Below are 12,631 nucleotides of genomic sequence, written 5' to 3'. Positions count from 1 at the left end.
TGTATTACATTTTGAGTCTGCGTCCCTATATTACACTTTATATATATCAGAGAAGACTGAAATATAACAAAACTGTGACATACTGTATGTGTCTATTTTTTAAACGCAATAATCTTTATTAATTATGAAAAATATTAATAACATTCCACTCATGAGGCCAAAAGGGGCACTTTTGGCCATTGACTGCATGAAAGGGCTACAGGAAGTGATTCATTTTTGGGCATCTGGCCAGCTTTTCAACAAAACAGCCTCCTGACTCTAGGGTTCTGTCCCAAATAACACCCTATTCCCTATGTAGTGTTGGTCAAAAGTAGTGTACTACATAGGTAGTCATTTGGGATGCACTTCAGCCAGGCCTCACAATAGCGTAGAGATGAAGAGTAGTATAAAAATAATAATAATAAAATAAAAAATGGGAAATATTTCGGTGTTTTTTAGGAAAAACATGGACGCCTTCTACTGCAAATCCTTTGTTGGAGAAACTGTCTGCCAGCTCCCACTGACATTCCAACATTCAATTCAACTGAGAGCATGTGAGAGAAGTTACGGAACCATAAATAATCTGGAAATTCAGATAACAGAAAATAGTTATTTACAGCAACAAGGTTAATCCTACTTAGCATAGGAAAGTAACATTAAACCCAAACCAGTTTCCAAACCTGTAAATAGGCTAGGTGCTGTGCAAGTAGTTTGAGGCCACTAGGCAAACCTATATTTACAAGATAAGATTACCTTCTGACGCCCCATAACTAATATTTTACCTGCCGGTATCAAACACCCCTCAGGACATCAGTAATGTCTCATTGATATCCACATGAATTGAATGAATGAATTACTTAAAAATCGTACAATGTGATTTTCTGGATTTTTTAGATTCAGTCTCTCACAGTTGAAGTGTACCTATGATAACAATTACAGACCTCTACATGCTTTGTAAGTAGAAAAACCTGCAAAATCGGCAGTGTATCAAATACTTGTTCTCCCCACTGTGTGTGTGTGTGTGTGTGTGTGTGTGTGTGTGTGTGTGTGTTGTAACGATGTGCAAATAGTTAAAGTACAAAAGGGAAAATAAATAAACATAAATATGGGTTGTATTTACAATGTTCTTCACTAGTTGCCCTTTTCTTGTGGAAACAGGTCACAAATATTTCTACTGTGATGCACACCGTGGTATTTCACCCAGTAGATACGAGAGTTTATCAACATATGATTTGTTTTCGAATTCCTCGTGGGTCTGTGTAATCTGAGGGAAATATGTGTCTCTAATATGGTCATACATTTGGCAGGAGGTTAGGAAGTGCAGCTCAATTTCTACCTCATTGTGTGGGCAGTGTGCACATAGACTGTTTAGGGCCAAATAGCATTAGTTTGGAAGGGCCAAATAGCATAGTTTGGAAGGAATTAACCAAAACAAACTGAGCAATGTGTCAAGTAATTATCTTTTTGTTTTCTCGTGATTTGGTTGGGTCTAATGGTGTTGCTGTCTTGGGGCTCTGTGTGGTTTGTTTGTGAACAGAGCTCCAGGACCAGCTTGCTTAGTGGACTCTTATCCCGATTCTTCTCTCTGTGGATAATGGCTGGGAATCGCTTCCTTTTAGATGGTTGTAGAACTGAACCAATCTTTTCTGGATTTTGATAATTTGCGGGTATCTGCCCAATTCAGCTCTGCATGCATTATTTTGTGTTTCACGTTGTACAAGAAGGATATTTTTCAGAATTCTGCATGCAGAGTCTCAATTTGGTGTCCCATTTTGTGAGTTATTGATTGGTGAGCAGACCCCAGACCTCACCACCATAAGGGTCAATGGGTTCTATAACTGATTCAAGCATTTAGCCAGATCCTAGGTTTTGGCCTTTCTAGGGAGTTTTTCCTAGCCACGGTGCTTCTACACCTGCATTGTTTGCTGTTTGGGGTTTTAGGCTGGGTTTCTGTACAGCACTTTGATATATAGCTGATGTAAGAAGGGCTATATAAAGAAATTGGATTTGATAAATGGTATATGTCACGCCCTGAACTTAGATGTTTTTATGTCTCTATTTTGGTTTGGTCAGGGTGTGATTTGGGTGGGCATTCTATGTTAATTTTTCTATGTTTTTGTATTTCTTTGTTTTGGCCGGGTATGGTTCTCAATCAGGGACAGCTGTCTATTGCTGTCTCTGATGGTGAACCATACTTAGGTAGCTTTTTCCCACAGGGTTTTTGTGGGTAATTGTTTTCTGTATAGTTTAGTTTCCTTACAGAACTGTTCGTTTTCCTCTGTTATTTTTGTTTAAGTGTTTTGATTTAATAAAATATAATGAACATGTACCACGCTGCGCTTTGGTCCAGTCATTTACAGGAAGAAGAGCGTGACAGTATGTCATGTTCATTTTGATGGTGTAGAAGGCCCTCAGATTGTTTACAACTTTGAGGAAGTTACCTGTTGTGCTGATGTTTAGGCCGAGGTATGTATAGTTTTATGTGTGCTCTAGGGCAACGATGTCTAGATGGAATTTGTATTTGTGGTCCTGGCAACTGGACCTTTATTGGAACGCCATTATTTTTGTGATGAGATTTACTGTCAGGACCCAGGTCTGACAGAATCTGTGCAGAAGATCTAGATGCTGCTGTAGCCCCTCCTTGGTTGGAGACAGAAGCGCCAGATCATCAGAAAACAGTAGGCATTTGACTTCAGATTCTAGTAGGGTGAGGCCGGGTGCTGCAGACTGTTCTAATGCCGCCGCCAATTTGTTAATATACATTTGAAGTCGGAGGTTTACATACGCCTTAGCCAAATACATTTAAACTCAGTTTCACAATTCCTGACATTTAATCCTAGTAAAAATTCCCTGTCTTAGGTCAGTTAGGATCACCACTTTATTTTAAGAATGTGAAATGTCAGAATAGTGTGATTTATTTCAGATTTTATTTCTATCATCACACTCCCAGTGGGTCAGAAGTTTACATACACTCAATTAGTATTTGGAAGCATTGTCTTTAAATTGTTTAACTTGGGTCAAACATTTCGGGTAGCCTTCCACAAGCCTCCAACAATAAGTTGGGGGATTTGTGGGTTATTCCTCTTGACAGAGCTGGAGTAAGTGAGACAGGTTTGTAGGCCTCCTTGTTCGCACATGCTTTTTCAGTTCTGCCCATATATTTTCTATAGGATTGAGGTCAGGGCTTTGTGATGGCCACTCCAATACCTTGACTTTGTTGTCCTTAAGCCATTTTGCCACAATTATGGAAGTATGCTTAGGGTCATTGTCCATTTGGAAGACCCATTTGCGACCAAGCTTTAACGTCCTGACTGATGTCTTGAGATGTTGCTTCAATATATCCACATCATTTTCCTACCTCATGAGGCCATCTATTTTGTGAAGTGCACCAGTCCCTCCTGCAGCAAAGCACCCTCACAACATGATGCTGCCACCCCCGTGCTTCACAGTTGGGATGGTGTTCTTCGGCTTGCAAGCCCCCCCCTTTTTCCTCCAAACATAACAATGGATTAAAGGGCCAAACAGTTCTATTTTTGTTTCATCAGACCAGAGGACATTTCTCCAAAAAGTACGATCTTTGTCCCCATGTCTGGCTTTTTTATGGCGGTTTTGGAGCAGTGGCTTCTTCCTTGCTGAGCGGGCGTTCAGGTTATGTCGATATAGGACTCGTTTTACTGTGGATATAGATACTTTTGTATCTGTTTCCTCCAGCATCTTCGCAAGGTCTTTTGCTGTTCTGGGATTGATTTGCACTTTTCACACCAAAGTACGTTCATCTCTAGGAGACAGAACGTGTCTCCTTCCTGAGTGGTTTGACGGCTGCGTCGTCCCATGGTGTTTATACTTGCGTACTGTTGTTTGTACAGATGAACGTGGTATCTTCAGACGTTTAGAAATTGCTCCCAAGGATGAACCAAACTTGTGGATGTCTACAATTTTTTCTGAGGTCTTGGATGATTTCTTTTGATGTTTCCATGATGTCAAGCAAAGAGGCACTGAGTTTGAAGGTCGGCCTTGAAATACATCCACAGGTACACCTCCAATTGACTCAAAGTATGTCAATTAGCCTATCAGAAGCTTCTAAACCCATGACATCATTTTCTGGAATTTTCCAAGCTGTTTAAAGGCACAGTCAAGTGTGTGTAAACTTTTGACCTACTGAAATTGTGATACAATTATAAGTGAAATAATCTGTCTGTAAACAATTGTTGGAAAAATGACTTGTGTCATGCACAAAGTACATGTCCTAACAGACTTTACAAATCTATTGTTTGTTAACAATAAATCTGCAGAGTGGTTGAAAAACAAGTTTAATTGACTCCAACCTAAGTGTATGTAAATTTCCGACTTCAACTGTATGTTGAAGAGCTCAAGCTGAATCCCTGTCTCACCCCACGGCCCTGTGGAAAGAAATGATTTTGCCAATTTTAACCACACACACACACTTGTTTCTGTACATTAATTTTATAATGTTGTATGTTTTTCCACCAACAATGCTTTCCATCAATTTGAATGGCAGACCCTCATGCCAAAATGAGTCAAAAGCTTATGCCTTTGGTTTTTTGTCAATTAGGTTGTGCAATAGAGGTTGATCGATTAATCGGAATAGCTGATTAATTAGGGCCAATTTCAAGTTTTCATAGCAATCAGTAATCTGTATTTTTGGACACCAATTTGCCAATTTTTATTTTTTACACACCTTTATTTAACTAGGCAAGTCAGTTAAGAACACATTCTTATTTTCAATGACGGCCTAGGAACAGTGGGTTAACTGCCTTGTTCAGGGGCAGAACGACAGATTTTTACTTTGTCAGCTCGGGATTTGTTTTTGCAATCTTCCGGTTACTAGTCCAACGCTCTAACCACCTTCCTTACATTGCACTCCACGAGGAGCCTGCGTGGCAGGCTGACTGCCTGTTATGTGAGGGCAGCAAGAAACCAAGGTAAGTTGCTAGCTAGCAGTAAACTTTTCTTGTAAAAAACAATCAATCTTAACATAATCACTAGTTAACTACACATGGTTGATGATATTACTAGTTTATCCAGCATGTCCTGCATTGCATATAATCGATGCGGTGCCTGTTCATTTCTCATCAAATCTCAAACGGGTGATTTAACAAGCGCATTTGCGAAAAAAGCACTGTCGTTGCACCAATGTACCTAAACATAAACATCAATGCCTTTCTTTAAAATCAATACACAAGTATACATTTTTAAACCTGCATATTTAGTTAATATTGCCTCTAACATGAATTTCTTATAATTAGGAAAATTGTGTCACTTCTCTTGCAGCAGTTTGGGCCGCCTGGCTCGTTGCAAACTGTGTGAAGTCCATTTATTCCTAAGAAAGGCCGTAATTAATTTCCCAGAATTTTACATAATTATGACACAACATTGAAGGTTGTACAATTTAACAGCAATTTTTAGACTTATGGATGCCACCCGTTAGATAAAATACAGAACGGTTCCGTATTTCACTGAAAGAAAAAAATGTTTTGTTTTCGAAATTATAGTTTCCGGATTCGACCATTTTAATGACCAAAGGCTCGTATTTCTGCGTGTTATTATGTTATAATTAAGTCTATGATTTGATAGAGCAGTCTGACTGAGCGGTGGTAGGCACCAGCAGGCTCATAAGCATTCATTCAAACAGCACTTTTGTGCGTTGGCCAGCAGCTATTGCGCTGTTTATGACTTCAAGCCCATCAACTCCCGAGATTAGGCTGGTGTAACCGATGTGAAATGGCTAGCTAGTTAGCAGGGTGCGCGCTAATAGCGTTTCAAACGTCACTCGCTTTGAGACTTGGAGTAGTTGTTCTCCTTGCTCTGCATGGGTAACGCTGCTTCGAGGGTGGCTGTTGTCGATGTGTTCCTGGTTCGAGCCCAGGTAGGAGCGAGGAGAGTAACGGAAACTATACTGTTACACTGGCAATACTAAAGTGCCTATAAGAACATCCAATAGTCAAAAGGTATATGAAATATAAAATGGTATAGAGAAAAATAGTCTTATAATAACTACAATCTAAAACTTCTTACCTGGGAATATTGAAGACTCATGTTAAAAGGAACCACCAGCTTTCATATTTTCTGAGCAAGGAACTTAAACGTTAGCTTTTTTACATTGCACATATTGCACTTTATCTTCTCCAACACTTTGTTTTTGCATTATTTAAACCAAATTGAACATGTTTCATTATTTATTAAAGGTTAAATGGATTTTTATGATGTATTATAAGTTATAAGTTAAAATAAGTGTTAATTCAGTATTGTTGTAATTGTCATTATTATAAATAATTAATCAGTAATAGAGGCCGATTAATCGGTATCGGCTTTTTTTGGTCCTCCAATTATCGGTATCTGCGTTGAAAAATCAGAATCGGTCCACCTCTATTGTGCAGTGTAAATACGTAGTCTGTTGTCCAGTAATTTGGTGAAAAGCCAATTCGACATTTGCTCACTTCATTGTTTTCACTGATGAAATGTATGCAGAAACACACTCCTTACTCTCTCTCTCTCTCTCTGAGCGCACTAAGATCTTACAACCTCCTAAGCAGATCTACAACAACTAGAATAAACATGTATACCCTCCTAATGAGCATGATTCACATAGGCAAAACGTTCTGCTACAGACTGGCGTAAACTGTAAGGTAGGCTAAACGGCCTAAATAATGTATATACCGTATTCTGACACTAATATTTCAGTGACATTTCTGGTTAAATTCAGGGGAAGGCAAAATATGTTAACTTTAACAAAGATGGATTCATCACTCATATAAATAACTTGTCAGTGGTGGTAAGCGATGGAGGTGTTTTGTTAGTTACTCTCCAACTGTGTGGGAATATGACAATGACAGTATTGCCACAGATACAGCTGTGTGGTGGTCAACTGCGTATCAGATCCTAAGCTTCCTGAGGTTTCCTTCCATTCTTCTGTTCTTCTACAATTTGTGCGTAGACACGAACAGACAATTCACTAAAATAATCTGGCCTGCAGAAGTGAGACTGCCTTATGCAATCACCAAAACAGGAAATATTAGAAGGATGAAGTGTCTGCGTTACAAATATTCAACACTTTCTGACTGAGAAGGCCTTAAATGTTGAGATCGACTGCTTAAAACAAGATAATGTAAGTTATATGTTACAAAACACCAAATCTCCGCTACTTTGTTGACAAAATCCATTTGTGGACTACTGATTTAGAATTGGGAAGCAAAGTCTCCCTTTTAGATAGATAGAATTAAGGCCACTGCCACTCTGTCTTCCCCTTTATATGGGTTAAATCCAGAAACCAATCCAGCTACATCTACACAAACAATGATTACTTCCCTAATCTTTCGTCGCCCAGTTAATCTGTCAAATCCCCTCATTCTGAAATATTAGCAGCAGGGCAGGCTGCTGCTTGCTAAATTAAACTCTTACAGACATACATTTTGAGATGGTAAAAGATATCAAAATGTATTTGCATGGCTCATACTAGGGGGATGAGTTACAGTGCCTTGCGAAAGTATTCGACCCCCTTGAACTTTGCGACTTTTTGCCACATTTCAGGCTTCAAACATAAAGATATAAAACTGTATTTTTTTGTGAAGAATCAACAACAAGTGGGACACAATCATGAAGTGGAATGACATTTATTGGATATTTCAAACTGTTTTAACAAATCAAAAACTGAAAAATTGGGCGTGCAAAATTATTCAGCCCCTTTACTTTCAGTGCAGCAAACTCTCTCCAGAAGTTCAGTGAGGATCTCTGAATGATCCAATGTTGACCTAAATGACTAATGATGATAAATACAATCCACCTGTGTGTAATCAAGTCTCCGTATAAATGCACCTGCACTGTGTAGTCTCAGAGGTCCGTTAAAAGCGCAGAGAGCATCATGAAGAACAAGGAACACACCAGGCAGGTCCGAGATACTGTTGTGAAGAAGTTTAAAGCCGGATTTGGATACATAAAGATTTCCCAAGCTTTAAACATCCCAAGTAGCACTGTACAAGCGATAATATTTAAATGGAAGGAGTATCAGACCACTGCAAATCTACCAAGACCTGGCCGTCCCTCTAAACTTTCAGCTCATACAAGGAGAAGACTGATCAGAGATGCAGCCAAGAGGCCCATGATCACTCTGGATGAACTGCAGAGATCTACAGCTGAGGTGGGAGACTCTGTCCATAGGACAACAATCAGTCGTATATTGCACAAATCTGGCCTTTATGGAAGAGTGGCAAGAAGAAAGCCATTTCTTAAAGATATCCATAAAAAGTGTTGTTTAAAGTTTGCCACAAGCCACCTGGGAGACACACCAAACATGTGGAAGAAGGTGCTCTGGTCAGATGAAACCAAAATTGAACTTTTTGGCAACAATGCAAAACGTTATGTTTGATGTAAAAGCAACACAGCTCATAACCCTGAACACACCATCCCCACTGTCAAACATGGTGGTGGCAGCATCATGGTTTGGGCCTGCTTTTCTTCAGCAGGAACAGGGAAGATGGTTAAAATTGATGGGAAGATGGATGGAGCCAAATACAGGACCATTCTGGAAGAAAACCTGATGGAGTCTGCAAAAGACCTGAGACTGGGACGGAGATTTGTCTTCCAACAAGACAATGATCCAAAACATAAAGCAAAATCTACAATGGAATGGTTCAAAAATAAACATATCCAGGTGTTAGAATGGCCAAGTCAAAGTCCAGACCTGATTCCAATCGAGAATCTGTGGAAAGAACTGAAAACTGCTGTTCACAAATGCTCTCCATCCGACCTCACTGAGCTCGAGCTGTTTTGCAAGGAGGAATGGGAAACAATTTCATTCTCTCGATGTGCAAAACTGATAGAGACATACCCCAAGCGACTTACAACTGTAATCGCAGCAAAAGGTGGCGCTACAAAGTATTAACTTAAGGGGGCTGAATAATTTTGCAAGCCCAATTTTTCAGTTTTTGAATTGTTAAAAAAGTTTGAAATATCCAATAAATGTCGTTCCACTTCATGATTGTGTCCCACTTGTTGTTGATTCTTCACAAAAAATACAGTTTTATATCTTTATGTTTGAAGCCTGAAATGTGGCAAAGGGTCGCAAAGTTCAAGGGGGCCGAATACTTTCGCAAGGCACTGTATTTTTGTCTTTATGCACACTCACATGACCCTACACACTTACCCACACCGACACTCCAACACACATATGAACACTCACTCCATCATTGCTCACACACACACACAAATATGCACATACATTTACACCCACTCACATACAATCATCATACAGTGGGGCAAAAAAGTATTTAGTCAGCCACCAATTGTGCAAGTTCTCCCACTTAAAAAGATGAGGCCTGTCATTTTCATCATAGGTACACTTCAACTATGACAGACAAAAATGAGAAAGAAAATCCAGAAAATCACATTGTAGGATTTTTAATGAATTTATTTGCAAATTATGGTGTAAGTATTTGGTCACCTACAAACAAGCAAGATTTCTGGCTCTCACAGACCTGTAACTTCTTCTTTAAGAGGCTCCTCTGTCCTCCACTCGTTACCTGTATTAATGGCACCTGTTTGAACTTGTTATCAGTATAAAAGACACCTGCCCACAACCTCAAACAGTCACACTCCAAACTCCATTATGGCAAAGACCAAAGAGCTGTCAAAGGACACCAGAAACAACACTGTAGACCTGCACCAGCCTGGGAAGACTGAATCTGCAATAAGTAAGCAGCTTGATTTGTAGAAACCAACTGTGGGAGCAATTATTAGGGAATGGAAGACATACAAGACCACTGATAATCTCCCTCGATCTGGGGCTCCACGCAAGATCTCACCCCGTGGGGTCAAAATGATCACAAGAATGGTGAGAAAAAAATCCCAGAACCCCACGGGGGGACCAAGTGAATGACCTGCAGAGAGCTGGGACCAAAGTAACAAAGCCTACCATCAGTAACACACTACGCCACCAGGGACTCAAATCCTGCAGTGCCAGACGTGTCCCCCTGCTTAAGCCAGTACATGTCCAGGCCCGTCTGAAGTTTGCTAGAGAGCATTTGGAGGATCCAGAAGAAGATTGGGAGAATGTCATATGGTCAGATGAAACCAAAATAGAACCTTTTGTTAAAAACTCAACTCGTCATGTTTGGAGGACAAAGAATGCTGAGTTGCATCCAAAGAACACCATACCTACTGTGAAGCATGCGGGTGGAAACATCATGCTTTGGGGCTGTTTTTCTGCAAAGGGACCAGGACGACTGATCTGTGTAATGGAAAGAATGAATGGGGCCATGTATCGTGAGATTTTGAGTAAAAACCTCCTTCCATTAGCAAGGGCATTGAAGATGAAACGTTGCTGGGTCTTTCAGCATGACAATGATCCCAAACATACCGCCCAGGCAACGAAGGAGTGGCTTCGTAAGAAGCATTTCAAGGTCCTGGAGTGGCCTAGCCAGTCTCCAGATCTCAACCCCATAGAAAATCTTTGGAGGGAGTTGAAAGTCTGTGTTGCCCAGCAACAGCCCCAAAACATCACTGCTCTAGAGGAGATCTGCATGGGGGAATGGGCCAAAATACCAGCAACAGTGTATGAAAACCTTGTGAAGACTTACAGAAAACGTGTGACCTCTGTCATTGCCAACAAAGGGTATATAACAAAGTATTGAAATAAACTTTGTTATTGACCGAATACTTATTTTCCACCATAATTTGCAAATAAATTCATTAAAAATCCTACAATGTGATTTTCTGGATTTTTTTCTCTCATTTTGTCTGTCATAGTTGAAGTGGACCTATGATGAAAATTACAGGCCTCTCTCTTCTTATTAAGTGGGAGAACTTGCACAATTGGTGGCTGACTAAATAATTTTTTGCCCCACTGTATATGCTGTTGCTACTTTGTTAATCATATATCCTGTTGCCTAGTCATCTTACCTCAATACATATCTACCTCTATCGATCCAGTATCCCTGCACATGGCAAATATGGTGTTGAACTGACCCTGTATACAGTATGCTTATTTACTTTATTGTATTCTTCTTATTTTTATATCTTCTGTGTTTTGTTTCTACCGTGTTATTTTTAGTATTATATTGTTATTGATTACTGCAAAGGCATTTCACTGTACTTGAGCATGTGACATTAAAACATGATATAGTTGGTCTGTGGATACCACAAAAACATACGCTAATAAGGTAAAAGGTTGAACCAATTCAAATGAGAGGGGATGCTGCAGAAACTGAAGGATGGGTATTTCACTACTAGACCGTCACTGCGTAGGCCATCTTACTTTGGACTTAGCTACATTCATTAGTGATAGCTGCCAAGCATACTTGTGAAAACAAAAATAATGTATCATAATTGAAAAAATATCCTTTCACCTGGTTAAATAAAGGTGAAATAAAATCCTCTCAAACCTGAAAGACCCTGTCCTTGTTATATATCTTAAACAGAACTGTATCTTGAAATAGTGAGAACACTGACATTACTTCCTAATGAAAGAGACAAATATTTCCCTTTTGTATCATATTTTGTCACTTTTCTTCTGAAAATAATTGTCATGCCATCTTATTGCCACACTTCATCTTCTGCCCATGCTGTCACGTCCACAATTGCTTGCCTGTAGGCAACCACCCCTGGGTATTTTGACTACACATACTAATAAAAACACAAACGCAAGCTTGTGCACCCACTATTACACAAACAAAAGTAGAAGGTATGCGGTTGTTTCGTTGAGGTAGAGGCGTCCACAGATTCCGGTCACGCAGCCACTCCATTGTTGAAAACGTAAACAAACAATCTTCCTGTGTGGCTTAGCGGTGCTCGTGGCACGTGCATAGCAGCATGTAATATGTTTACACGCAATAGCAGCTACACTGGCACGAGCATCTGGACAGTTTAAAAAGGACCTGTATATTTAGGACCTGCATTTAATGTGGAATGCGTTGTAATATCCTGAGATCTACCAATTAAAAAAACAAAAATACATCTCGACTTTCAAATATCTGACTGAGTGGAAGTTATAACATCAAAAATAGATACTATAAAAGGAATACAAAATGTGAAAAATATCGATATCACTGTCGTCAATGAAAGTACGATTTTATACAAACCCGTAACAAAAATCAAATGCAGACTTACAAAGTGTAAAGTTGTATAGAAATTACAACGTCATAATAATTATGATAACAATATTCATCGTTCTATCGTATGCAAAATAACTTACCTGTAAAGCTTGATTGTCCACTGGTGATCAGCCACAACAAGTCCTAAACACTATTTAAATGGTTTGCAAATCGCCTCAGTACTATTTCTTCACTATAACAAAGATTTGGTTATTTACTACGTGCAACTGAAGCGCGGATGTATCGGACGTTTATAAAGCCCTCAGACCAGCCTCTTTCCCCTTCTCCACTTGCTATTGGGCAATATCGCTGCATTTGGTAAAACAGCTACACAGTTTACAGCGGTTGTACGACAAATGGGATGACACAGAGACTGCTGATTAAAGTGTGTCAATAGCACACTTGTAGTGAAGTATTAGTACAATCACTTCTCACCTCTTAACTACATATGTATATCTCCGGACATTTGTGCATTTATGTAATGCAGTTATTGCATTTACTCATTTTGCAACGCGTTTCGAATCAGAGAGGGATCACTTTGATGTGAG

At 39.5% G+C, this 12,631-nt stretch overlaps 1 protein-coding gene across 1 annotated transcript in view; it reads right to left on the bottom strand.

Annotated features, from left to right (window-relative positions):
• The window catches only part of LOC135551772 (protein NDRG1-like), a 31,712-nt gene extending 19,334 nt beyond the window's left edge, over positions 1–12,378 (bottom strand). The window contains exon 1 of the mRNA XM_064982992.1: positions 12,185–12,378. The gene's annotated coding sequence lies outside the window, so the exon portion shown is untranslated. The remainder of the gene's footprint in view (positions 1–12,184) is intronic.
• Between the last annotated feature and the right edge of the window lie 253 nt (positions 12,379–12,631).

Source organism: Oncorhynchus masou, chromosome 13 (assembly GCF_036934945.1).
Source record: "Oncorhynchus masou masou isolate Uvic2021 chromosome 13, UVic_Omas_1.1, whole genome shotgun sequence".
Lineage (NCBI taxonomy): Eukaryota > Metazoa > Chordata > Actinopteri > Salmoniformes > Salmonidae > Oncorhynchus > Oncorhynchus masou.
Note: the sequence above shows the minus strand (reverse complement) of the source record. Positions and strands in the feature narration are given on the sequence as shown.